We start from the raw sequence: 25836 nt of genomic DNA, 5'->3' as shown, positions 1-25836 counted from the left end.
TCATCTTCAAGAGGGGGGTACACAGACACCCACCTATCCCTGTGAGATTTCTAGCCATTTTTTCAAAACCGCCTCAGTTCTCAAAGGGATAAGTTTCAATTATTTTTAAAAGGTGGATAGGTAGACTGCTACATTCTAAATAAGAGTCTTTCCCAGGGAAATATTATCTGTTACTTTGTTCAAGCCAAATCTCTTCTGTTGTTAAATAAGCTAAGCTTAACTAACTGATTAGCTTAACAAGAGAGTCACATAACAGCTTTTGGACTTTTGGACTCTTAAGTAACAAAAGGTCACACAAGCACAGGAGTCCTGCCCATTTCTTAAGGGCAGGCTCCGGGGCCTCCTTACCTACTCCAGGTGGCAGTGATTTCTCCCTCTGCTGCTCTGCTCACTTCACTGGTCACAGCTCACATCACTTGGATTGGTGAGTTGCAGTAGCAGGTTGGGGGAGGGGCAATGTGAGAGAGGGAGAGTGACTCCATCTATATCATTAGCTTTGTGAGGGTAAGAACTGCCTTAATTCTTTCTCTTCCCCCACTGAACCCAGCAGGGACCCAAGAAAGGTTTCTTGCTTGGCTTGTGCTCAAAGTAAAATGAGCCATACTGTTCATTATTCTTGCCCCATTCATACCTTTAAATCACTAAAACAAAAAAGATAAGCTATATCACAGGAAGCTGAACCACTGAGTTCTAGGGAGACTTAGAGGTGTCCAAAAACAAAGGCAGGAGGTCCCCATCCCTGATGATGGTCAAGTCAAGGTGTTTTGAGACGATTAAGCCATCAGACAGAGGCTGGACTTGAAGATTTCTAAGGTCCCTTCCAAGTAAGACTTCCATAATTCAATAACGTGACATAAAATAAAAGCAAAACTGAACTCATATATGGGTGAAATGTTAACCATTCACCATCCTGTGGGAAAACATTCAGAAGTCTTTCTGAAACCTTGAAAATGTTACTAAAAGTATGTGGGCAGAGCAACTGGATGCAGGATGTCCTCTTGAGCAGCGGAGGAACTAAGGGTGCGCTGGGCGTGGAGACCATGGGGGCAGAGGCTACCAGGGAAACAGAAAATTGACCCTCTCTGGGGGCACAGCCCCTTCCTCACTTGCACACCTCATATCACCCTGTTTGGCCCCGGAGGATGGCTGGTTAGCCAGAGACGGGTAAGATTCCTCAGGAGAGGAACAACCTAAGACAGGCACAGTCACAGAGGGGCCAACAGGGGTGGGGCACAGACCCTTACTCCTTCTGAGAGAGGTCTCCTGCCCCCAGGGCTGCTTTGCTTTCCATACCCAGCTCAAATCGGACCCAGGAGGCAAACAAAGATCACTGCCCCCAGTCATGTGAGGCCTTTGTTTGTTTACTTCAAAGATAAGTTTTTTTTTAAATTTTATTTATTTATTATTTTGGGGGGGTACACCAAGTTCAATCATCTGTTTTTATACACATATCCCCGTATTCCCTCCCTCCCTCAACTCTCCCCCCACCTTCCCTCGAGTCCCCCCCACCCTCCCCGTCCCAGTCCTCTAAGGCATCTTCCATCCTCGAGTTGAACTCCCTTTGTTATACAACAACTTCCCACTGGCTATCTATTTTACAGTTGGTAGTATATATATGTCTGTGCTACTCTCTCACTTCGTCTCAGCTTCCCCTTCACCCCCCGCCCCCTCCCAAACCTCGAGTTCTCCAGTCCATTCTCTGCATCTGCGTCCTTGTTCTTGTCACTGAGTTCATCAGTACCATTTTTAGATTCCGTATATGTGAGTTAGCATACAATATTTGTCTTTCTCTTTCTGACTTACTTCACTCTGTATGACAGACTGTAGGTCTATCCACCTCATTACATATAGCTCCGTCTCATCCCTTTTTATAGCTGAGTAATATTCCATTGTATATATATGCCACATCTTCTTTATCCATTCGTTTGTTGATGGGCATTGAAGTTGCTTCCATGTCCTGGCTATTGTAAATAGCCATAATCCCAAACCATAATCCCAAAAGAAACATGTACCATAATGTTTATTGCAGCACTATTTACAAAGATAAGTATTGTGGGATGAAACTGGGAGTGTCAGACCCTTAGGCTATGCTGAGAGCTCAATAAAAGCAACTTGAGATCAATCAGCAAGGCTCTTGATCCTAGAGGTCTTGAGTGCCCCCCCCCCCCGTCCTATCTTTCTCTTAAATCTGTGTCTGTGTTTCTTTAAGCTTGTGGCACCTGTCACTCACCCCGAGAGTCTCGGAGCTGGTCTCGGCACCATCCTCCTTCCAAAAATGTATTAAAATAGAGAAAAAGACACCTAGGAAACTGAATAAAACCCTTCAGGTGTAATGCAATGGTCCACAGAAGGAATCCACCCACAGGATATATGCAGCCTGGCTTTATCAGAAACCACCTGCTGTTTTCACTCCCCCATGGCTACTCCTGAACGTTAACATACTCTGATTTCACAGAAAATACCTTTCATCAGTTACTATCAAGGAATGAATCTCAAAGTCACATTTTAGAATTAGGTTTTATCCCTAAATGTACCAACAACTTATATGTGGAGGGAGGAGGTAAAATATTGCCTAATACATCTAGGAGTCACTATTTCTGAGTAGATAGCAGGATATTTCCTCATGTGAAGCAAAGGATATTTTAAACCACAATTCGAACATTTAAAATAAGCTATCAACTAAACCATAACCTGAACACAAGTAATAACTAGGTTCTGTGACAGGTGCTGGTGATCTGACAGTGGACAGGCAGACACTATAACGGCCCCCGAAGAACTCCATCCACTCATGATGCATCAAAGATGCAAGAGACTGTATCACAGATTAAACTTTAAGAACAACAAGGAATTTTTAAAAAATCCAATTGTCACTCACTTCTAAATCTTTTACTGGAAATAAGAAAATCTATCAAATGACAAACAGCGAACTCACAGACCGATAGAGAAATCCCTTGAGCCAGAGCGAGCAAACAAGGACAGGTTACAGAGAATCACAGTCTCCAATAGCTACCAGAGACACAGAGAAACAGAAAACTATCAAGTGGTTTCAAGTCTGGAAATGTCACCTAAAAAAAAAAGTCTTCAGAGAAGACAAGGTAGCTGTTTCCAAATATTTGAAGTATTGTTGCACCAAAGACATCAAACTCATTCTACTTCAGAAGGTAGACTCAAAGCTTATGTATGGGTAGAAGTTAAAACAAGCAGATTTACCTTATCATTTAAAAAAAAAAAAAAAAAAAAAAAAGACCCTTCTAACAATTTGACAGCTCATAGCTGGAATGGGTTTCACAAAATGGTACTGAATTCCCTATCACTAAAGAACCTTTCAGACCTAAACGATGTCTGTCGACAAAGTTGTGTATATTACAGGATATGATGATGTACTGGATTGGATGATATTTAAGATCCCTTATTCCAACTCTAAGACTTTATTACCCATTTTGTGGAAGAGGAAGTCTCCTTCTTTGAGTAGATTATCCCCAAATCATCTATTAAGTCTTGAGATCCTCAATTCTACATCTTTATCTGGATCTTTGTCTGCCTAGGCCAATATTGAAGCTAGCTAGTCTCAATGAGTCCCTGTCATCAAGGGTGGGGAAGGGATCAGAAACATCTTAACTGGGAGGGCCTATGGGGGACTCTCTGGGAAAAAGCTTTTCTAAGATGCATACAAAGTGTACGGTTGCATATGATGCAGCAAAGGAGACCAGCTGTCCCTAGTGGCAATGCTGCTCCCCAGTCAGCAGAAACAGTTATTAACTGAGTAATATTCAGAAGGAGGCTATAGACCTAAAACTTTCATGATCTGTCAATGACTTACCAAGTCATGATTTCTCTGGGCCATTATTTCTTTCTTTTTTGTCAGTTTCATGGTACCAGGTACATTCTCACCATGAAAATATCATTAGTAATCTCACCACACTAGGGAGAATAAATGTTATCAGTGTGGTGTGCATCCACCTGGAGTGTATTGATCTGTTTATTTACATATTAATGGAACAGTCCACATATTGTTGCAAGTAATGTATTCTGCAGTTTTCACTTAAAACACATTCTGGGTATCTTTCCATGATAACACCTACAGCATGGCTTCATAGTATTCATTATATACTGTGTTTCATCTATTCTAGGAAATGCTTTTTCCTACATTTTGACATCTCTGATATTAGGTGTCTCACATTTAATGGCCATCATAGTTTACTTGGCAGCATGTTTTTCTTCCTTAGTGGTACATTTTCTTTCTTTGTGGATCTTACAATTAAGTCTCTGATTCAGTGATACAGTCGCCTGTACTTTATGTAATCAATCCACTTTTGGTATTGGCAGCAGACACTCCTGACGCCCCCTGACATACTCCCTCAGCCCAGCCCTGGTTTCAGGCTTAGCCCCGGTGGGGAGTTCCAAGTAGGGTGGACTCAGGCTGCCAGCTCCCACCACAGACAACACAGGCGTCTCCTTTGTTCTCCAGGGCCTTCTCTGAAGCTGAACACCAACTTGGTCTGAAGGCAACGGCAGCCCAGAAGTGTGGGAGCATCAATGGCCAAGATTATAATCTCAACCAGGTAGCTTCAGGGGTGGCTGTATCCATGCTCTCGCCTTCTATCTTTCCAAAGGAGAAATCTGGGAGCAGAATCAAGCCCCAAATGCCTATGGTACCAATCTTCATAACACACTCTTATATGGGCTTTTCTTTGATCCCTGCCTTTCTCCCTGCTCCCTCACTCCTGCTTCCTGGGATCCTTCCCAGATAAACAACTGCACTCAACTCCTTGCTTCAGGCTATGCTTTCAGGGGAACCCAAACTAATGTAGTGATCATTTAGGTTATTTCTAGGCCGCTGTTTCTCTATCTGCAAAAAGAGAACATGGAACTAAAATCCTTTCCAGATTCCACATTCTAAGACTCTAGGGGAACAAATATTGTATATTAAAGCATATATGTGGAATCTAGAAAAATGGTACAGATGAACCGGTTTGCAAAGCAGAAACAGAGACACAGATGTAGAGAACAAATGTATGAACACCAAGGGGGGAAAGCGGGGGGTGGGGGTGGGATGAATTGGGAGACTGGGATTGACATATATACACTAATATGTATAAAATAGATAGCTAATAAGAACCCGCTGTATAGTACAGGGAACTCTACTTCACTTTGCTGTACAGTAGAAACTAACACAACATTGTAAAACAACTATATCTCAATTTTTAAAAAAAGAAAAAATTTTTAAATAAAACCATTATTCTTATTGGATAATGGGCTAATTTATTCATTAAAATATTCTGGCTAATTAGGAAATGTCACATTTACCATGTACAGGATTTATTGTTATATAATATAGATCTGAATAAGTCACAAAATAAGAGAAGCACAATTAAAATTTTAATGTTTCAATTCAAAATAGCCATTATTAACGTAAATTAACATTTTATTCTAGAGATTTAGATGTCTCATTTAATCCTCTTTATGCTTTATTTGGGATTTAATAGTCTTTGTCCATTTTAATAAACTATTTTTTTTTTAAGAAAGACTCCAGGGGTCTCCTCCTTTTATACATCACAGTGAGGGTAACCTCTTCAACCTAGAGGAGCAAACTGCCCCTTTTTCCTGAAGCTCAGTGATCTATCACACCAACAAGCTCTGGTGTTATAAGACTAAGTTGCTAAACTTTATCGTAAATATAGGACCAGATCTTTCAAATGGGACAAAGAAGAAGAGAGGACCACTGAGAGATGCCATAGCTAGCTGCTGGGTGTTCTGCTTAAGAATCACGATAAGCACATTAATAAACTCACTTGACAAGTCCTCATCATAGAGATACAGCCCCAACTGCAGGGCCCGGTCTTCTTGAACTATTTAAATAGCCCCCCAATTTTCCAGTTCTTTGGCTCCCAAAGTATGTTTGTAAATTAACTGCTTGGTACCTGCAATTAGTTTTTCCCACAGAAACACTATTAGAAATGGTTACGTTCCCAAGCCAAGCCATTAAGAGTATTTAGTCTATAAAAGCACTTAGCACCAGCATAAAAGTTCCTAAGACAATACATAACTTGACCACACTCATTTCTTTACCAAAGAAAATATTTAGTAATGCAATCAAGGCTCTGGGAACAAATATTCATCCATATCAACACATATACACAAAGACACACGCAAACACACACAGACACACATACTGGTAAAAGGACATCCCTCAAGAATCAAAATGCCAGCACAGATATTCAAGTCCTTATAACTAGCCTTGATATCAAGCTAGACCAAAAACAACAACAACAAAACCTTAAGCTCGCCAAAGTGCTCAAAGGTTAAAGTAGAAACAACTGAATTCAACATGCAAAGTATGTAAAACTTCTTGGCCAAGGATAAGGGTAAAAGGAGGGAAAGAGGGCCATTCAGAACAAGTTTGCTCAGAATTAAAATGGTTATGTAATTTGGAACTTAGATCAACACAAAGGATGGTTTAAAGCCAATGCCCAACAGCTAAAAGTCAAGCTGCAAAATCATCAGAGATAAAACTTGAGTTGAAAAAAAAAACTGTTTCTTATTTACATAAAGCTAAGCCTTACACCTTAATTAATAGATCAAAGTTGCATTTACATGAAATTGTAACAAAGCCCCACAATTAATATTCGTTCTTTTAATATTTAAATCAACCACCACCACCCCTCAATAAAAAGACTCCCTGAATATTTGCAAATCACATATCTCATAAAGAGTTAATATCCAAAATATATAAAGAACTCATACAACTCAATAGCAAAAAAACAAACACTGCAATTACAAATGGGCAGGGGCACTGAATAGATATTTTTCCAAAGAAGACATACAGGTGGCCAACATGTATATCGAAAGATGCTCAGCATCACTAATCATCAGGAAAACACAAATGAAAACCACAAGGAGATATCGCCTCACACCTGTCAGAATGGCTATTATAAAAAAGATGAGAAATAACAAGTGTTGGTGAGGATGTGGAGAAAAGGGGACCCTCGTGCATTGCTGGTGACAATGCAAATTGGTGCAACCACTATGGAAAACTATAGAGGGTCCTCAAAAAATTAAAAATAGAACTATCATATGATCCAGCAATTCCATTTCTGGGTACTTTTCCAGAAAAAATAAAAATGCTAATTCAAAAAGATATATGCACCCCTATTAATTACAATAGCCAACAATGGGAACAATTTAAGTGTCCATCAATGGACGAACGGATAAAGAAAATGTGGTGGATGTATACAATGCAGTATTGTCCACCATAAAAATGATGGAAATCTTGCCATTTGCAACAACATGAGTGGACCTGGAGGGCATCATACTTGGTGAAATAAGTCAGAGGAAGACAAATACTGTATGATCTCATTTTTATGTGGAATATAAAAAAAGAAAGAAAGAAAGAAAAAAGAATAGATTAGTGGTTGCCAAAGATGGAAAGGGGTGGACAAATGGGTGAAGGGGTTCGAAAGGTACAAAATTCCTTCCAATTATAAGATAAATAAATCATGGGTATGTAACAATGCAGCATGGTGACTATAGTTAATAATACTGTATTGCATATTTGGAAGTTGCTAAGAGAATAAATCTTATGAGTTATCAAATACAAAAGAATGACTCTCCTAACACCAATTACTGATGATTGTGGCATCAAGGACTAAAAAGTGGGGAGGAGAAATGAAGAAATCTGGCATTGTAGAAATAACTGTCAAAGAAATCACATCAATAAAAACTTCATGTAAAAAATTTAATGACCCAACATATGTGGATCTGTAGGTGATCTTTTTCAAGTTTCCTAAAAATAAAAATGCCTTTAAATAAAAGTAACTCTTTGCTCAAGTGAAAAGTAAATCCTAACTACTTTTTCAATTGTGCATAGAGGGTTCATATTTAATTTCATATCCCTTCTGGTCAAAAAAGGGAAAAAATGAAAACTAAATGCAAACCAAAAAGGTCATTCAGTAATATTAAATATATACATAGAGTCCATGACCATGAATGTGGATACAAAAAACACAAAACACTTTTAGAGCTGGCTAAGAAATTTGGTTTACAAAAGCCAGACGACTATTAATATCTATGATCTAAACTTTATTACTGTACACACACACACACACACACACACACACAGCATTCTGTCATTTTCTTTTTCCCCAAGTCCCCTAGTTTACTGGTAAAGATGTACAAAGTGAGCTTAAAGAAAAAATATTCTTTCACATTTTTCTCTATGGAAGGGCTGACAAAAAGCACCATAGGAGAGAAACGTGTATTAATTATCCTCGTGGTTTGCAAGAAAAGCTCTTTATTAATTTCAGTCTAAACAAATATAAACAGACAAAACACTCGAGACACAAACCTGCTGCAAAAGCTCTCGCAAATCAGACATAACACCCACGGTACATCTTTCAGCTTGAATGAATAAACCCTTCCAGCGAGACCTCCAATGGTTTCATTTTTTTAAAACATAAAAGGGAATCATTTCATTCAAGCACGAATGAGACTGGAGAGAGCTTTTGTACCATTGATAGCAACACTTCTTGGGGATACGATTAATAGGATTATATCACCTAATAACTAAAAGAAAGAACAGGAGTGAATGTAGAGGGGCCTTTCATGCTTTGAAAAAGGAGCTCAGACATGGTAAAGTCTTAGAATGCAATAATCAAGAGGCACTTGAACTACCCAGGCACCAGTATAACACACAAAATCCTATTTGACAAGACTAATACTTGATTTGGGTTAGGATCAATAATCTAAACAGAATTAAAGAAAAGAATTTAAGTAGTTAAGCAAAACAGAAGCTTCCCTTTTATTTTAGAGACAGGGAAACTAAGGCCCACGGGTTTCATGTTTTTGCCCAGTGTCATGTTTCCACTAACCATACCTGGTTACCCAGGTCTACCTTGAGAATGCCTTGAGGCTCAACACAACGCACTGTAGCAGATTGAACCTCAGAAACCTCAGAAGGTGTGGACTAATCTGCCATATCTGAAAAATCATTTTTCACATCCTTAAACAAAACATGAAATAGGATGAAATTTTAGGTGTTGCTCTACCTAAAGCCTCTATGAGGCTCTAAAGAAAGCCTCATGTGAGCCACCTACAGATATTAGCTACTAAATTTTTTCATACAGTTGAGTGTAATTCATGCCAGGCATTTGTGTATTCATAGATAAAACCCTACAACATTCTTAACTCTGTGTATTACATCAGCCCTAGGGAGATTATGGTTAGGTAACTTCCAGGATTTCCCAGCTCTTACAATCTGTAAACCCTTAGTTGAATCTATTAACAAGAGTACCATCAGGGTTCCCAGATTTAAAACATTTCCCCACCCAATTCCCTTCCCCTCCTCCACCTCACCTAAAATAACTCTGAGGTTTTTCAAATGTAATACTATGATACCTCAAAAGATGAAAAGATGGAAACCTTCACTTCAGTAGCTTCACTTCATCACTCTAATTGTTCTGGCAACCCATCTATAGCTGGATTCCTGATATACAACCATTCATCAGCTCTGCCAGGGAGTTAGCCCATATCTTTCCAAAACAAGCAACTCTTCCCTGAGGTTTCTTTCAACTAAGATTATACCAGCAGTTTCTAATTTCCTATACCTGCAGGAAAGGTTGCTCAGAATTTGATTTTAAATATCTCTTATTAAAGTATTGTGTGGCTGCTGAATTATGACCAGATTTTCAATCTTCATTCTAAATGGGTGTTTATTAATTGAACACTTGTTATTATTCTCAGTATGAAAACCAAATAGGTTAACAGAAAAAGATTAAGCACATCAAAAGGCAGTCAGATTGTATTACTAAGTAGCTCACAGCCAAGGAAGCAAGCTCACTTTACAGAAGCTGCAGATTTATAACCACTCCTTATTTCAGCACCTGGCACTGGAGATGCTCAATCAATGCTGAACAAAAAGCTTTTTCCCAATCCAAGACCTTTCTTCCTCTTTCGTTGTATTCCACTCTTCGGCCTTCCCCAAGAACTACAGTTTTCATGTGAGCAAACAAAGGAGCTATAATATCCAAATGTACAGTCTCTCGAGCCAAAACGTTGTCCTGAACCCCAGGAGTCATCTAGCTGTTTTATTAAGTTATGAAAAGTCTTTCTAGTCAAACACTTTGAATTAATTTATTTTGCAAATTAAGATATATTTAGACATGAAGTTATTATTTATTCTCTGCACCAAGTGAGATTGCTACTTTTTAATCCTTTCTCTGTAAGAATGTCAAAACTTTTCAGTCACAAGGTAAGACATCAAATCAAAATAGCTTTAAAAGTTCTGTATAATTATGTCATTACAGTTATTCTTATGCCAAGAATCACTTACACTACTTGAATTCATATAAACACATTCACGAAAGATCCACTTAACCTGGGCATTTCTGCCCCAAATAAAGTATTTAGACAAACAGGACTCTTACCATTCCAACCATATTATTTTCCAGTACTGCCCGGACAATTCTCTTACACAGGTCAGAAAAAAAAATGGGGGTGGCGGGAGCAAGGGGTTGGTGCAAAGAGGCAACTTCTGCAAATAAACGTAGGCTCTGTCCAAAGAGTTAAAAGAATTAAAAATGTGGACCCTAAGCAAACAAACAAAAAATCATTCAGCACTGACAACTCTTTTTAATTTCAAACCTGGAAGGTTTTTTTAGCAGGAATATGGTGACCAAACTCTGTTATCTAGAAATTATAAGGAAGACACTTTGACAGGTTTTTTTTTGTTTTTTAAGAGAGTGTAAGAAGTATCGTACTGGGTCTGATAAGTGGTTCCTCTGACTAAGGGTTCTTGCCAATGATACTAAAGGGATGGGATATTTATCCCACCCAATGGGATAGATCGGAATAGGGTGAAGGATAAAGCAATTGGGCTGTTAAGGAAAATGTAATCACATTCTCCATAATCATGACTTCCAAGACCCATGACGTCCCTTGGTCACTAGAAGTTTCAGGAGAGCAGGGATTTTATTTTTTCACTGCTGTACACACCCCCAGTACCTGAACAGCATCTGGCACGTAAGAGACTCCAAACAAATTATTTTTGAATTAATACACTGTTACAACACAGTCATTCCCGCATTTGCTTAAAGCTGGTAACACACTAAGTTACCAATCAGTTTCCCACTAATAAGGCAAAGAACACTTAAACCTTCCCCATAATGAGAATGAGGGTGCCACCTGTCATTCAGGGACTCATTTATTCCAGCAACGAAAATCTAATGAGCACCTACAATGTGCTAGGAATTTTGCTGGGGCTAGAGATGCAGTGGTGGACAAGATAGGGACTTCTTGCCTGCAAAGGACTTCCATCCTAGTGACTCTCCCTGGCTGCTACATGGAGGACAGGCTGCTGAGGCAGAGAAAAGAAACCAAGAGGGTAGTTAGGGAACCTGTGTTGACTGAAGGTGAGATGATGGTGGCTTGGACCAGAGAGGAGTCGATGAAAAGCAACTGGACTCAGGATATATTTTGTACATTTATAGGTTGATGGAGATAATCCAGGAGATGGAGAAATCAGTAACGTAAGAGAGAGGAGATAAATCCATAGGCAAAGCAAGAGCGGTTGAGACCCGTGAACAGATGCCCCTCAGACAGGGGCAGGGACAAGTGATTCACTGTAACAGGACAGAAGGCAGTGGGTGGGTACCATAATTTCCTAGTACCTAAGTCTGCAATAAAAGAAATTCTTATCTAAACAAAACCCATTAAACTGCAGGTTAAGCCCATTCTCTTCCCTGATTAAGAAATATAATACATGTTCATTGTACTTAGAAATTTTAGAAAACACAGAAAAGTATTAAAAACACACATTGATATCACCTGGAATGTCACCATCTAGTGATAACTATTACAAACTGTTGTTGCATTTCATCCCCAAGTGTTTTCTAGTTACCTATCTTATTTATTTTTGTCATTGGGTTCAAACTGTATAAAAATGATTTTACATCCTGGTTTTCTCAGAAGCATTTTCCCCATTTCATACTCACACATTTCTTGGTTTGACAGAAGGACTGACTCAGAGTCACAAGTATAGTTCTTGAGCCTCAACTCTGCCACGGACAAGCCTTGGACTCCACAAATGCCTTCACGGCTCTGGGCTTCAGGACAGCTCTGGTGACCTCTGGGCTACATGGGAAAGTCCTCACTCTTGCCCTCTTGCTGCCACTCTGGAGGGAGGGTCAGTCTCCATCACCAGGCTCTCTTCCTTCTGCACACACCTAAACGGTTCTGTCCCAGCAGTTCCTGTGCTACATACGCTCCCTGGATCTCCTGCCCACCCCTCTATTTACGGATGCTTCCAGACAAGTACTCTCTCTCCATGGACCAGCCTCTTGTTCTGAACGTGGCAGGTGACGTCTTTTTTTCTCTCCCTGTATGCACTTCTTCCCATAAAGCTGCTCCTGATTACATGATTACTCAAATATCATCCATCTAATTATTCTGCCACTATCTTCTAATATCCAATCTCTCACGTGCATTCTACCTACTAAATCTACTTTCTCTGGCCCCTCCTCATATACAAACATTCTATGTTTCTTTTCATACCTCTTTTATCTCCTCTGTTGCTTCTCCCCACTTCGTTCCAGAAACCTACACTGGGCCCCTTATTATTCTTCAAATACTCAAGCACCCTTCAAATACTCAAACAGGGCCTTTGCATGTCCTGTTTCATCTACCTTAACCACTATTTCCTCAGACACTTGTGTACTCTGTGCTTCTTGTCTCTTCAGGTCTTTGCTCAAATGTCATCTTATCAGAGAAGCCTTTGACTAGTCTATGTAATATCAAAGAGCAACCGGTCCTGTCTACTCTCTAACCCCTTACCCCTGCTTTCATGTTCTCCATGGCAGTTAATATCACCTGGCATATATTCAACATATATTTACTTGATTATAATAAGAACAAGACTTTGTTCACTGTCATCTCCCCAGGACCCACAAGGGTCCTGGCACATTCATGATCATTCAATAAATATCTACAGAATGAATGCTTTTGAAAACAATCATTAAGCTGCCTCAGCACATCCACTGCTGTGCAGCTTCATCACTGTGACCTCACAGATGTTCTTCGCTCAGACTAGCTCTTGGCCCTGCAGAGAAAAACCTGCACTTGGAGCTTTGAGATCAGGCTGTTGCCCAACCTCCAACTCACCAACTGGATGTACCATCTGCAAACTCTAACAGCAGGATTCCCACTTCTTATTCCAGACCACTAATAAAAATGTCCACTTCTACCATGCCTCGAATCAATCTCCATGGAAAATACTGACTGACTCCTCCAGGATGGCAGTGACCCATAGCCAACACCTGTGTGTGAACTCGGCACTGATCCCCATCATCTGAAAACCCACTGGGTCATATAAACGCTTTAATAAAACTGTTGTGTGACTGAAATACCACAAAGCCTGTCCCGGGGTGAACCCTGACCCAGCCTGGAGGGTACCAACTGGGCTCCCAATTAACCAGTCCCTTTTCTGTTCTTCTGAGCTATTCTACCTCTGCATAAGATACCAATGGGTAGATTTCTTTATCAACTAAAGTATCTAGCTACTCAGATTAGATAAAGCTAATTTTTTGTTTTAAATCCTTCATCATCTTTCCCCACTCTGGCTTTCCCAGCTGCACATTCCATGTATTTGTTGTTATGAAGAACAGAAGGGTAAAGCACCAGAATATCTATTGCTGTTTTCACATCTTCTCTTAACTATCAAATGAGCATCCTCCTTTATCTGTCTTGTGCACGCTACACACATTTCTCATAGAAGGTTTTTCTGTCTCATTGTTAGAATTAAAACTATTGGATTTTTTGCATTCTTCTTTGTGAATCTGGTCTTTTTCTACATTTATGATTTCCACATCTGTCTTTTAGCTCCTCATGTAATATCATGTTAACAATCAAATTTTAGTTTTCAATAAAGATACACGGTTTTTTCCTCTACTGTTTTTTGTTTTTTTAACTCTTTCACCTCTCAGCCATTACTTTCTTCTCATGGAGCTCCTCTGGTATGATAAAATACCTTTTAAAAATAGGTTTTCTTTGTTTTACTGAATTTCTAGTTTTCAACTCCATGGTCAGCTCCACTAATTGAAGCAATGAGATCTTGGGCAACTCTGTTCACAACCTTCACATTTCCAGACTTTCCTCATTGATGCCTTGCCCCTCCTCCACCCCCACTAATATTAAATACTCAACAGAATGTTCTCACTGCTCCTCAGTATGAATGTAATAAGCCATATTCTATCTGCCTTGCCTGGTGCTGTGAAGGTCAAATAAGATTGTTAATCAATCAAACCATTCTAGAAAGTTCCAGTGTGTATACCTGAATAGGCCTTTTGCTTCTGATAAAACAGGAATCTAATAATCTGAAAGGAAAGGCTACTGAAGTAACATAATGCACTCGTGTGGTCTTTGCCAAGATCCTGGCAGAGACACAAAAAGAAAAAAATTCCCCATCACCAAGTAAGGTTTGTGAGACACAAATCCTTCCTATCAATAAAAAAAGATTACATTTCTACACCAAAACAAATCCATAGGCTGCATTATGCAAAAAGTTGTCAAACCTTCAAACCACCTCTTTCTTAATGAGTTTCACCTTTTGCACTCAGTGATAGTTTGAAAACAAGCTCTAATCTAGATTGAACAGCTGAGATTTGATCACAGTGCTAATCCAATACACAGATAAAGATCTAGATAAAATTGCTAATAAACACTTTCCAAATCATTAAGCTTAACCTACTTTTAATCAGTACACATTCATTCAGCCTAAAAATACTCTAATATTTTGCTTTCTGTCCTTTTAATAAAATTCTAGTAAATGATGCTATTTCTTTTTTTTTTTTAAGGTTTATTTATTATTTTATTTATTTATTAATTTTTGGCTGCGCTGGAACTTCGTTGCTGTGTGCGGGCTTTCGCTTGTTGTGGCAAGCTAGGGCTACTCTTTGCTGTGGTGCGCAGGCTTCTCACTGCGGTGGCTTCTCTTGCTGTGGAGCATGGGCTCTAGGCACACGGGCTTCAGTAGTTGTGGCATGTTGGCTCAGTAGTTGTGGCACACGGGCTTAGTTGCTCCACGGCCATGTGGGATCTTCCTGGACCAGGGCTTGAACCCATGTACCCTGCATTGGCAGGCAGATTCTTAACCACTGCGCTACCAGGGAAGTCCCAATGATGCTATTTCTTAAACAATATATTTGATGTTCTCAAATCTAATATCAGCCACTAAAAGATTTTGTGCAAATTGCTTAAATACCTGAGTCTCGGTTTTCTCGTTTGTAAAACAGAAATACAAAATGCTTTCTCCGTTGGTTATTGTGAAGGTTAAATGAAGGAATGCACTTGAAAGAATTTATAAACCCTAACGGACTATGCAAAAATATAACTGTTAGACTGAAATTTAAAGTCCTCTATGATCTCATTTCCTAATTTTTTTTTGGAAGGGAGCAATTTTATTTACTTTGATTAGGTAATACATTCACATGGTTCGAAATTCCAAAGCTGCAAAAAGGTACAGAGTAAAAAGTCTTTCATTCCTTTCTGCCAACCACCTAAATTCTCTTCTTACCAATGTAATCAACATATTTATTTTTCAGAGGCATGCGGATTTTCCCCCAGTTTTAATACAAATGCTATCACATTATTCACTGTTTTACATATTCTTTTTTCTGGTTTAACAATGTATCTTGGAGATTGTTTCATATACATATACCAACAAAATGGGAGGCACTCCATTCTTTTCACTGGCTGAATGAAGAGCCACTGAGTGGAGGGACTATGATATATCTAACAGTCCTACATTTAAGTTATTTCCAATCTTTTACTGTTAGAGTCTTTGCTCGTGTATAAGCATAGTTGTAAGGTACATTTCTAAAAGAGAATTGCTGGGTCAAAAAGTATACACATTTTCAATTTTGAAAAAGACTGCCACACTGTCCTTCACAGAGGTTTACAGCAATTTATTCTCCTTCCAGCTATAAATGGAAACTATTTCTCCACACAATTGTCATTATAATCTCTTGTCAAACCTTGTTAAATCTCAGCCAGCAGGACAGCAAAAACTGGCATCTCCATGTGTTTTAATTTGCTTTTTCTATTGAGTTTTTTGGTCCTTTTTTATTGATAGTCTCTCTTGAATATCAAGAAAATTTATTTCACTCTCTTTTACTTTCTTCCTCTATATCCCTCTGTGTGTCCTAGGATCCAGTCATCCCGAAATACCTGCTATTCTCCAAATGGACCACATTTTGGGAAATGCCTAGTCCTTCCACCTCTAGTCACAAAAATGTTTGACAGTCAAGCTCAAAGGCATTTCAATGTTTATGAAATCTTCCTGTATTCCTCTCGCAGGATTTAATCCTTCCTTCTTCATGATACCCAGGCACATTGTTAGAGCTTCATAACAGCATCATTTCACTCTGCCACGTAATATACATGAGCTTCTTAAAGTTTGAGACCAAATTCTCCATCTTAGCATCCTCTATGATGTCCAACACATTCACTCAATTAACGTGGGGTGAAAGACTGGATTAGAAATAAAAAACTGTGACTTTCTAATAATTGTATGTGTCCTTAAACTTCCAAAACTCTGTAAATGATAGGGATAATAAAATATAGTGAAGCTCTGCAGACTTGCTCTTTGACCGAGAACTTCATATTACAACTTAATGCTGATAAATCCTTCTTCTAAGTTTTTTGTTCAATGTTGTTTGTTTTGTTTTAACACTGAAATCCTGCTTATGACTTAAATGACTAAAAAACATAAGTAAGATCAAAGTGTTTTTTAAAGCAATGTACTAATGTCCAGTAAACCCATGAAAAGGTGGTTGACTTTTTACTAATCAAGGAAATGTAGTTTAAAAATCATGAGATATCGAGGTTTGGGAGGGGGCGGGTGGTGAAGGGGAAAGCTGAGACGAAGCAAGAGAGTAGCACAGACATATATATACTACCAACTGTAAAATAGATAGTCAGTGGGAAGTTGTTGTATAACAAAGGGAGTCCAACTCGAGGATGGAAGATGCCTTAGAGGACTGGGGCGGGGAGGGTGGCGGGGACTCGGGGCGGGGGGGAGTCAAGGAAGGGAGGGAATACGGGGATATGTGTATAAAAACAGATGACTGAACTTGGTGTATCCCCCCAAAAATAATAAATAAATAAATAAAATTTAAAAAAAAAATCATGAGATACCGTTAAACATCCAACAGAATGACTAAAATGAAAAAGACAGAAAATGTCAGGTGTGGCTATAGATCAACCAGAATTCTCATAAACTGAGGAAAATGGTATAACCATTTCAGAAAACTGTTTGGGGAAACCAACTAAAGCCACACATATGGCAACCCTGTGACCCAGAAATTCTACTCCTAGTTATATATTCGATAAAAAAAAAATACATTGCTCGCAAAAAGCTATGTACAAGAATGTTGGCAGTGGCATTAATTATAATAGCATAAAATGGGAAAAACCTATTTATCAATAGCAGAATAGATAAATTATAGTATTATTTTAACAGCAACGGGAATGGACAAACTACAACTTCACACCAAAATGTGAGAGAATCTCACAGACCTAAAGGGTCTATATGATTCTATTTACATACATACAAAAACCAGTGAAGGTAACCGGATGGTGTCAAAAATCAGGAGACCCCTATAGAGTGGGGACTAGGGACCACAAGAAGAGGCTTCTAAGGAGCAGGTAATACTCTCAGCTTGGTTATTTACACAGGTTTGTGTTCATCCTGTGAAAACTTATTCAATGATACAATTGTGCTTTGTATACTTTTTTGCATGTATGTTACATTTCAATAAAAAGTTTACCTAAAATAAAAGAAAAGCAATAGGCTAAACCTCCAAAAGGGAATATATTCCTTTTAAAATACCTTTCGTGAATAAATGTTTTTTAAATGTTATGGTGATTATTAGCCATTTTTGCAAACCCAACTGACTGGCACTGGTTTGACCCAAGAGCCTACTACCAAAAAGAGATCCAGAGAAAGCAGTTTTCTATTTCTAAAACAATGCAGGAGCCACAAATGGTATTCAGAATGGTTTGCTTAAGGAAAAAAATGAAGTGACCAGAGATCAGCTATAGGGAATGAGCAAAGATTCCAGAAAAAAGATGAAACGAAACAAAACCTCCTGAAAATGGTACCAAAATAACAATTACTCTTAAATAAGACTTCTGTTGAGAGCTACCAAGATAAAAAAACAACTATTTATTCCAATGCAGACATGTGCCTCAGCAACCCAGCTTCCCTCCCAATATTATTTTGAAACTGCACAAGAGACAAAGAGAGAGCGCCATGGGAGTAGTAATTAATGGCAAGCGCAGGTGTCTGAATAGAGGGAAACCAAGGGAAATGAAACACAAATCCTTCCACCTCATTAGTCTTCTAAAAATACTCCTACAACACAAAGGCATGCCCTGCTTTTTATGTAGTATATAAATGAATGAGAAACCTCATCAAAATGGTTTTTGTGAAACTTGACCATAGCCCAGATACAAATACTTTGGAGATTTTAAAAAGGAAAAGAAAAATTGATGGCACTGAACTGGTTGAGCAGTGCTTCAAAGAAACACAGACATGGACAAAATAAAATCAATGTATTATAAATTCAATTATCAGTGTCAATGGAGACAGATTTTTTAAAACGCTTTTCTATTTGGCTGGGCACTACAAAATAACAGGCACTCTGGGGCTGATGAGCAGACCCAAACATTTATTCTTTTCTGAACCTGGCACTAATTCATTTCTAACTTGATCTCAGTTGGACTCAAGAAGAAGGCAAAGGGAAAAGATCAGAAGTCAAGGCAACCACCAGAAAGAGGTGACTTTGCAGCCAACTTTCCAACCTCCTGGTGTAAAAGGACATACCAAAAAGATGATTAACTGAAATTCACAGATAATCCACAGTAGTTCACATTAGTCAAGGTACAAAACTGATTTTGCACAGAAACACTGCCAAGTAGGCAGCCCCTCCAAAAAGAAACAACAAGAAAAGGTGGGATGCTGTCAAGGTTTTAATCACAGCTCTTGATCTTAGCATCCTGTCCACCTTCAGGTAAAGGTGCTAATAAACAGTGAAATTTGCAGAAAGCAAGTAGCAAGAAGGAAAACAAACAAGAGACTTGACTAATCAAACTTCCAAGTAAATTTTTTTAACCTGAAACTAATAATTCTTGGCTCATGTAGTGATAATAAAAAAAAATTCTCTCCCCTTATAAAAGGTAGGGTTAGAATTAACCACGAATGACCTGAGCTAGGAATGGCACCAAGGGAAAAAGAAAGATCAGAAGTTACCTCATTTCCCTTAATATTGCAAAGAAGATTTATTCAAGACATCTATGCTGACCATTCAGCCAAAACCAAAAGTAAGTTAACACTGACCTGGATAAACAGGTTCAAAGATAGATCACCATCAGCTCGCCATCACCTGAAATTAGACTTGAGATTAGCAACAGGGACAGCAAGAGCATCTGCTTAGGGCCTAACAAGGGCTGGCAATTCACGTGAGTACGCTAATCAAGGAATGACTGGAAGGCCTCTCCATAAGAACTCACCAGTCCAAAAAATAACTGAGTAGCTTGGTAAGGGGCTAAGTAAACAAACCTATGGACAGCATCAGAGCTGAGCATTTACTCATTCATCAAGTATTTACCCTGAGTGTTCACAACACTGCAAAAGACAGACATCCATTATTTCTGTTTGTCCATCCAACTCATCCCTCTGGTACCCGCACCTCATTCTTCTTCAGAGGAAACATCCCTTCCCCTGGATCCACAGAGAACACCTGACCCACACCTGGCCAGTGACAGCCCTGATAACTCTGGTCCCAGTAACTGATTCAGGGTTAGGGGCATGACCAAAAGCAGGGACAGTCAAAGGCAATGAGCATCTGCAGAATAGAGCTGTTTAGTATGTAGGAAACAAGCTGTCAGCTCTTAAGAGGTACTCACATAGAGAAAGCTGGCTTGAGAATGAAACCAGATGAAAACAGGCTAGGAAATGGCAAAAACAAGGCCCTGATGACAGGATGTGGGCCCCTAGATCCAGCCATGCCTGAAGCTAGAATTACTCTTGGACTTTTCAGCAACATAAGCCAATAAATTTTCTTTTAAATTGTCCTTAAACTGGATGGATTTCTGTTGCTTGCAACAAAATGCCCTAATACATCATTACTGCCTTATTCCTTTAAATCCCTTTACAGGAATAATTCTTCAGCCAGAGTACCCACCATCAATTATGAAAAAATCCAAAAATATCTTTTGAAGTGGAACATTCTGAGAAATTGGTATGACATAAGTTTGTCTTTATTACTCCCTGCGTCTTAGGAATCTCTCAATGACAGAACTATTTCTTCCCACAAAGGAAAATAAGTTTTTTGGTTTAACGGATTATCCGCACCAGATCCTAATACCAGGTTGTTTGGGCCTTCAGAATACCAAAAACCTGTCTGTTCAGTTCTTTGTGGATGCCAGGAGTTCGTTAATAGGATGAAGTGAAATTTGAGGGGGTTTCTGCTTGAATTCACTTTTCTGCCTCCCCCATGGAAAGGAGGAGAATCCAAGTGAAGAGTGTATGGATTCTACAAGCCTCCCTCTGCCCTCACTTTTCCACAAAACAGAGGCCAGTCATATGGTCAAAGCTCAGTTGCAAAGTGCTGACGGCAGCACTTACACCCTGTGGGTTTGTTACTTCTTCACCATTGCAAAACCCCATTCTGATGGGAAAACAGACTCGCTGAGGCCATGTCCACAAGGAATCTGGCCAGTACCCTTTGTCCCCCTTTTGCTGATTTCTGTCCTAAGTAGACAGTAGCACATCCAGGTGAGTTCACATCTAAATGCCTACACCCAAGGATGTGGGTGAGGCGGGAGGGAGTATGCTGACTCAGGTTCTGAATATAGAATGTGCCAGCACAGAATGGTAGAAAAGGCACAGGACTACAAGTCCAGAGGACCTGGATCTGGTGGGACTCTGGCCCCGGCTTTGCTACCAACTACCTGTGGTCCCAGATAAGCCATGGCACCTTTCAAGGTGCTGATTTCCTTATTTTGAAAGTGACAGGTGGAAATGGATCTGTATTTTTCCACTGTGGGTTGTGACTCAGGTGGATACTGAAACGAACTTAGTGGATCAAGACCAACATTAAAAACTTGATTCTAGGGCTGAGCGGGAATTATACAAGATGAATCTAGAGCATCCTGTAGTGCCAGAAAAGTAAGAACATGCCCCAAAAAATCAACAATGATAGGCTTATTTCAAAGGGCCACGGGAGCCAACTTAAAGGGCTCCTACTGGCCAAAGCTGGAACAATTTGAGCACTAAGATAAATAAAGTACTGTTGGATTACAACCCAAAGTATAAAATAAGTATCCATGAATTCATACCGATATAAATACTGATTAACTGAATACATCAATAAATGGGGGAGGAGAGACAAATCTGCCATACAGAAGAATGGCAAATAATTTACGTAGGAGGTAGAACATAACTCCCCAATCCTTAGGTGTGGGCTGCACAGAGTGGGCAGTGGAAAGAGTAACTCTGCAGTGGACAAACCTAACAAACACCACCTCAGCCAGGGGATCAAGGTCAACATAAACAGTGATAAAATACGCTGATGGTAAGTACCCTCAACACGACACAATGAATGGCACTTTACCTCTGTGGTCTTCCTCCCCAAATCCCATAACCCTAGCCTAATCATGAGAAAAACATTAGACAAATCCCAATCAAGGGACATTCTACAAATGCTTGACCAGTATGCCCTGAAACTGTCAAGGTCATCAAAAACAAGGAAAGCCTACAAAACTGTGACAGCCAAGAGGAGCTGAACGAGACATGATGACTACACATAATATGCAACCCTGGATGGGATCCTGGAATAAAAGAGGGACATTAGGTAAAAACTAAGAAGACCTGGATAAAGTTTAGAATTTAGTTAACAAATAATAATATATTAGTATGGGTTTATTAACTGACCAATGCACCTTATTAATGTAAGATAGTAATAACAGGGGAAACTGAGTGTGGGGCACATGGGAACTCTCTGTACTATCTTCACAGCTTTTCTGTGAATCTAAAACTGTTCTACAACAAAAAGCTGTTTTTGTGTTCGGGGGTGATGAAAACAAACTTTGTTATCAGAGCAGATGATCGCTAAGTTTTCACTGGAAACTCAAAAGGAACACTAAAACTACACTCAGAAAATCTAGACGCAAGGCTCAGCTCTGCCATTTGCCCTTTGGGTAAGTCCCTCACCTTACTGGAGGTCCCCAGTCTGATGTACAAGGTAATACCTGTCCTGCCACCTCACACGTTTGTTTTGTTGTGAGAAGCAAAGTATATTAAAGTAATTTACAAATGTGGAAATGCTACTTAAAATATGGGGGTTATGATAACCTAATGAGAACCAGAATTCTCTGGTTCCTCCCCAAGTCCATGTGAACTCAGGGCTGGCTGAGACTGAGTTCTTTGCCTGCGGCACCAATGCTTGAATTCTCAAAGGGGTCCCTAGACCAACAGCATCAGCATCACCTGACAACTTGTTCGAAATGCAGAATCTCAGATCCCATCACAGACCCACTAAATCAGAAACTTTGGGGTGGGACCAAGCAATCTGTTTTAACAGCCCTGCAGGTCATTCTGGTGCTGCTGAAGTTTAGAACCCTAGAGAAACTGACAGATAACTGTGAGTCCCATTCACATGGGCCACACTCCTCTAGCTGGCTTCCTGCACAGCGAGCAATCATGGCTCTCGTTTCCTCCAGAACCCCCTTCACATCTATTGACACATAGCTAATTCTCACACAACTCTTTTGGGGAGAAGGGGTAAGATGGGGAAACAGTACTATCCACAGGCATATAGGGAAGTACATGACATGCTAAACCTCAGCATGAGTTAACTAGCTAGAGCAAGACCCAAGAGCATGGTTATTTTGCACAACTCATCTGTGAAGTTCTTAGCGATGAAGGAAAATCCGGGCACCTCTTGAGACCACACATTTTACTGAGACCCAACTTCCAACATCCTGTCCCTCTGGCTCCTGGCATTTGTCAGACAAAGGTGTCTTAATCTATGGGTCAGAAAAGACAGATTATCTTATATAAACACCCATATATACTTATCTACATACATCTATGAAAATTAGACCTTTGGATGCAAGAGAACAAAAGAGGCTCCTTGGTCCTCAATCAAGGAACAAATGATGCAGAACTGAAAGTAACACATTGGAATGCTATGTTGGCTATGAGATCAAAGCCTAGAAAAACAGGAATTAAAAGTCAGGAGCATGGTTAATTAGCTGGCTGGCATGAGGAAGTCCATGCAGTCCTTTTTCTGAACCATGTTTAGGCCACAACTAGTATCCTTTTCCTATTTGACACCTCATTATTGGTATTATCCCTAATGACACACATACAACAAACAAGACAACAATGAGCTAGAGAAAGACTGAGCTGGAAACCTAATTAGGGTGAAATTTTGCACCGTCTGTACATGTATTTTTGCAAGGTGTATTTTTGCAAGGTAAAAGAACTGCTGGTACAAACACAGTGTCTTTCTAAAGAACAGAAGGAGGATTTGCATGTTTCTTATGAGACAGGAATATTAATTCTTACCACACGTCATAAATAAATCGTACACATAAAAATATATGTCAACAAATAATCATTCTTTCACTCACCTCCACTTTCCTTATTCCCCAGTCACAGTCATCTGGAAAATATAGCCTCTATCCCATTCTATACTGACAGATAAAAAGAAAAAAGATAAGCAGTATGCCACCACACAGACAAAGGCAGCTTGAGTCAGAAAACCAACTAAGAGTGAAGTGGCTGGACTTCCTAGGTGGCGCAGTGGGTAAGAATCTGCCTGCCAATGCAGGGGACATGGGTTCAATCCCTGCCCCAGGAAGATACCACATGCCACGGAGCAACTAAGCCCGTGCACCACAACTATTGAGCCTGTGCTCTAGAGCCTGTGAGCCGCAACTATTGAGCCCATGTGCCGCAACTACTGAAGCCCACGCACCTAGAGCCTGTGCTCTGCAACAAGAGAGGCCACCGCAATGAGAAGGCTGCGCACCACAACGAAGAGTAGCCCCCACTCGTCGCAACTAGAGAAAGCCCATGTGCAGCAACGAAGACCCAACACAGCCAATAAATAAATAAATAAATAAATAAATTAAAAAAGAGTGAAGTGGCACGAGCCATCACAGTTCCCGTTGCCAGACACTCTAAAAACCTGTAGTCACCGGCCACCTCCATGATCTGCCTCAACGTTTGATGGGAATTTTTCCTGCCTCCTACCACCCCTGCCCCCCCCACCAGTGAACACACAGTAAGTGCTCCAAGAATACAACATTTGGTTGTTGCATGTGACTACCAGCCACACCGATGAAAGCACATCCCCTAGCTCAGACATTTTCAGTGGGTCTGCAACTGCCCATCACTCTCCTCTGCCTGACCTTTAAAAGCTTTCCACATGTCAAGGTCCCACTCTATTAACATCCCTCCCAGGAGCTCTCTCCCGGTTTATTCTTTGGAATTACCCTCCTCCCCCATTCACCAGCGATCATGGAAGTAATTCCCACCCCATAGCGCAGCTGTGAGAATCAAATCAGGATGTTCTCTCAAAAGGACACTTTTTATAGACAATGCTCACTTTTTATAGACAATGCATGAAAGAACGCTGCTATGATTATCATCAAAGGTCCTCCCACCTCTGTGACTTACTTACCCTCCCCCTACCTCCCTCTTGTTTGGCATTCCTCAAGGTACCACATGCATCTCCCTTCCCCTCTGGGACCAGCCCAAAACGGTGGACAGGTTGGGCCTCCCTTGTGAACCTCCTCAACTGCCATAATTTCAACCAAAATGCCGACTCCCAGGAGTGACCCCCAGCCTTGCCCTCTCGTCTGAGTTATCTGCAGGGCATCACTGACAGCACCCACACACTTCAAGCTCAGCATATTGAAAACCAAAAGCATCCTTTTTCCCTAACTCCTATTTATCTTTCTATTCATTTTCTTCCATGGTAGTCAATGACACCTTAAAATAATAGTCACATATAAGTCTGAAACTCTGGAGTTACTTTTTGGTTTGCTTCATATATTTACTGCAGAATGTGTAACACCTTTACTTGGAACAAAATTCCAAAGATGCAATTTAAATCTCACAACTGTCCCTTTATCTCCCATTCTCCCTTCCTAGGGGAATCTGATGTAACCCACTTCTTGCACAGCCTTCAAGAGATATTTTATATTTATGATACACAGGAAGCACTAGTAAATGTTTACCAACCAGCTCTCTGGAAAAACAAAAAAAAAACCCAAAACCCAGATTTGTTTCCTTTGCCAATTGCCATGGTGTAAATACTCCCACCTTGGCCACTTTCAAATGACCACCTCAAAGTCACTGACCAAGGAGTTGGGGAGAGACATACACAATTGGTTCTCACAAGCCCATGATAGCTGGCTTCAGCCCACCCCCACTCCCCAGTTTATGAGTATGTGTACATATATATTAGCTATAAATATATTTTTACTCACATGGAAGCATCCCATACATACCTTGGTATATATGGTATGTAGCCCATAAACCTATATATTCTACATTTTGCTTTTTTTTTTTTAACTTAACCCAGAGATTGTTACAAATCAGTAGATGTAGAGCTGCCTCCTTTTTAACTGCTCCATTATTCATTAACCAGTTCCTACTGATGCATAATTGGGTTATTTGCAATCCTTTTATTCAAACAATGCTGCAATAAATAACTTTGCACATATATCGTGTACATTTACTTATCTGTAGGATTAAATTCACAGAACTGT

The 25836-nt window shown here is 39.8% G+C and overlaps 1 protein-coding gene across 9 annotated transcripts in view; it reads right to left on the bottom strand.

Moving 5' to 3' along the window:
* The window catches only part of OSBPL3 (oxysterol binding protein like 3), a 182803-nt gene that overhangs the window by 145026 nt on the left and 11941 nt on the right, over positions 1 to 25836 (bottom strand). For 5 of the 9 annotated variants that reach the window (XM_057731334.1, XM_057731342.1, XM_057731341.1 and 2 more), the window contains exon 2: positions 19388 to 19433. The exons of 2 other annotated variants lie outside the window; for them this stretch is intronic. The gene's annotated coding sequence lies outside the window, so the exon portion shown is untranslated. Of the gene's footprint in view, positions 1 to 19387; positions 19434 to 22991; positions 23080 to 23688; positions 23752 to 25836 lie in introns of all 9 variants that reach the window. 2 more of the 9 variants (XM_057731336.1, XM_057731338.1) reach the window with 1 other exon arrangement.

The sequence above is a fragment of the Hippopotamus amphibius genome, chromosome 4 (genome assembly GCF_030028045.1).
Source record: "Hippopotamus amphibius kiboko isolate mHipAmp2 chromosome 4, mHipAmp2.hap2, whole genome shotgun sequence".
Classification (NCBI taxonomy): Eukaryota; Metazoa; Chordata; class Mammalia; order Artiodactyla; family Hippopotamidae; genus Hippopotamus; species Hippopotamus amphibius.
The sequence above is the reverse complement of the archived record's forward strand: the minus strand, read 5'-3'. Positions and strand labels throughout refer to the sequence as shown.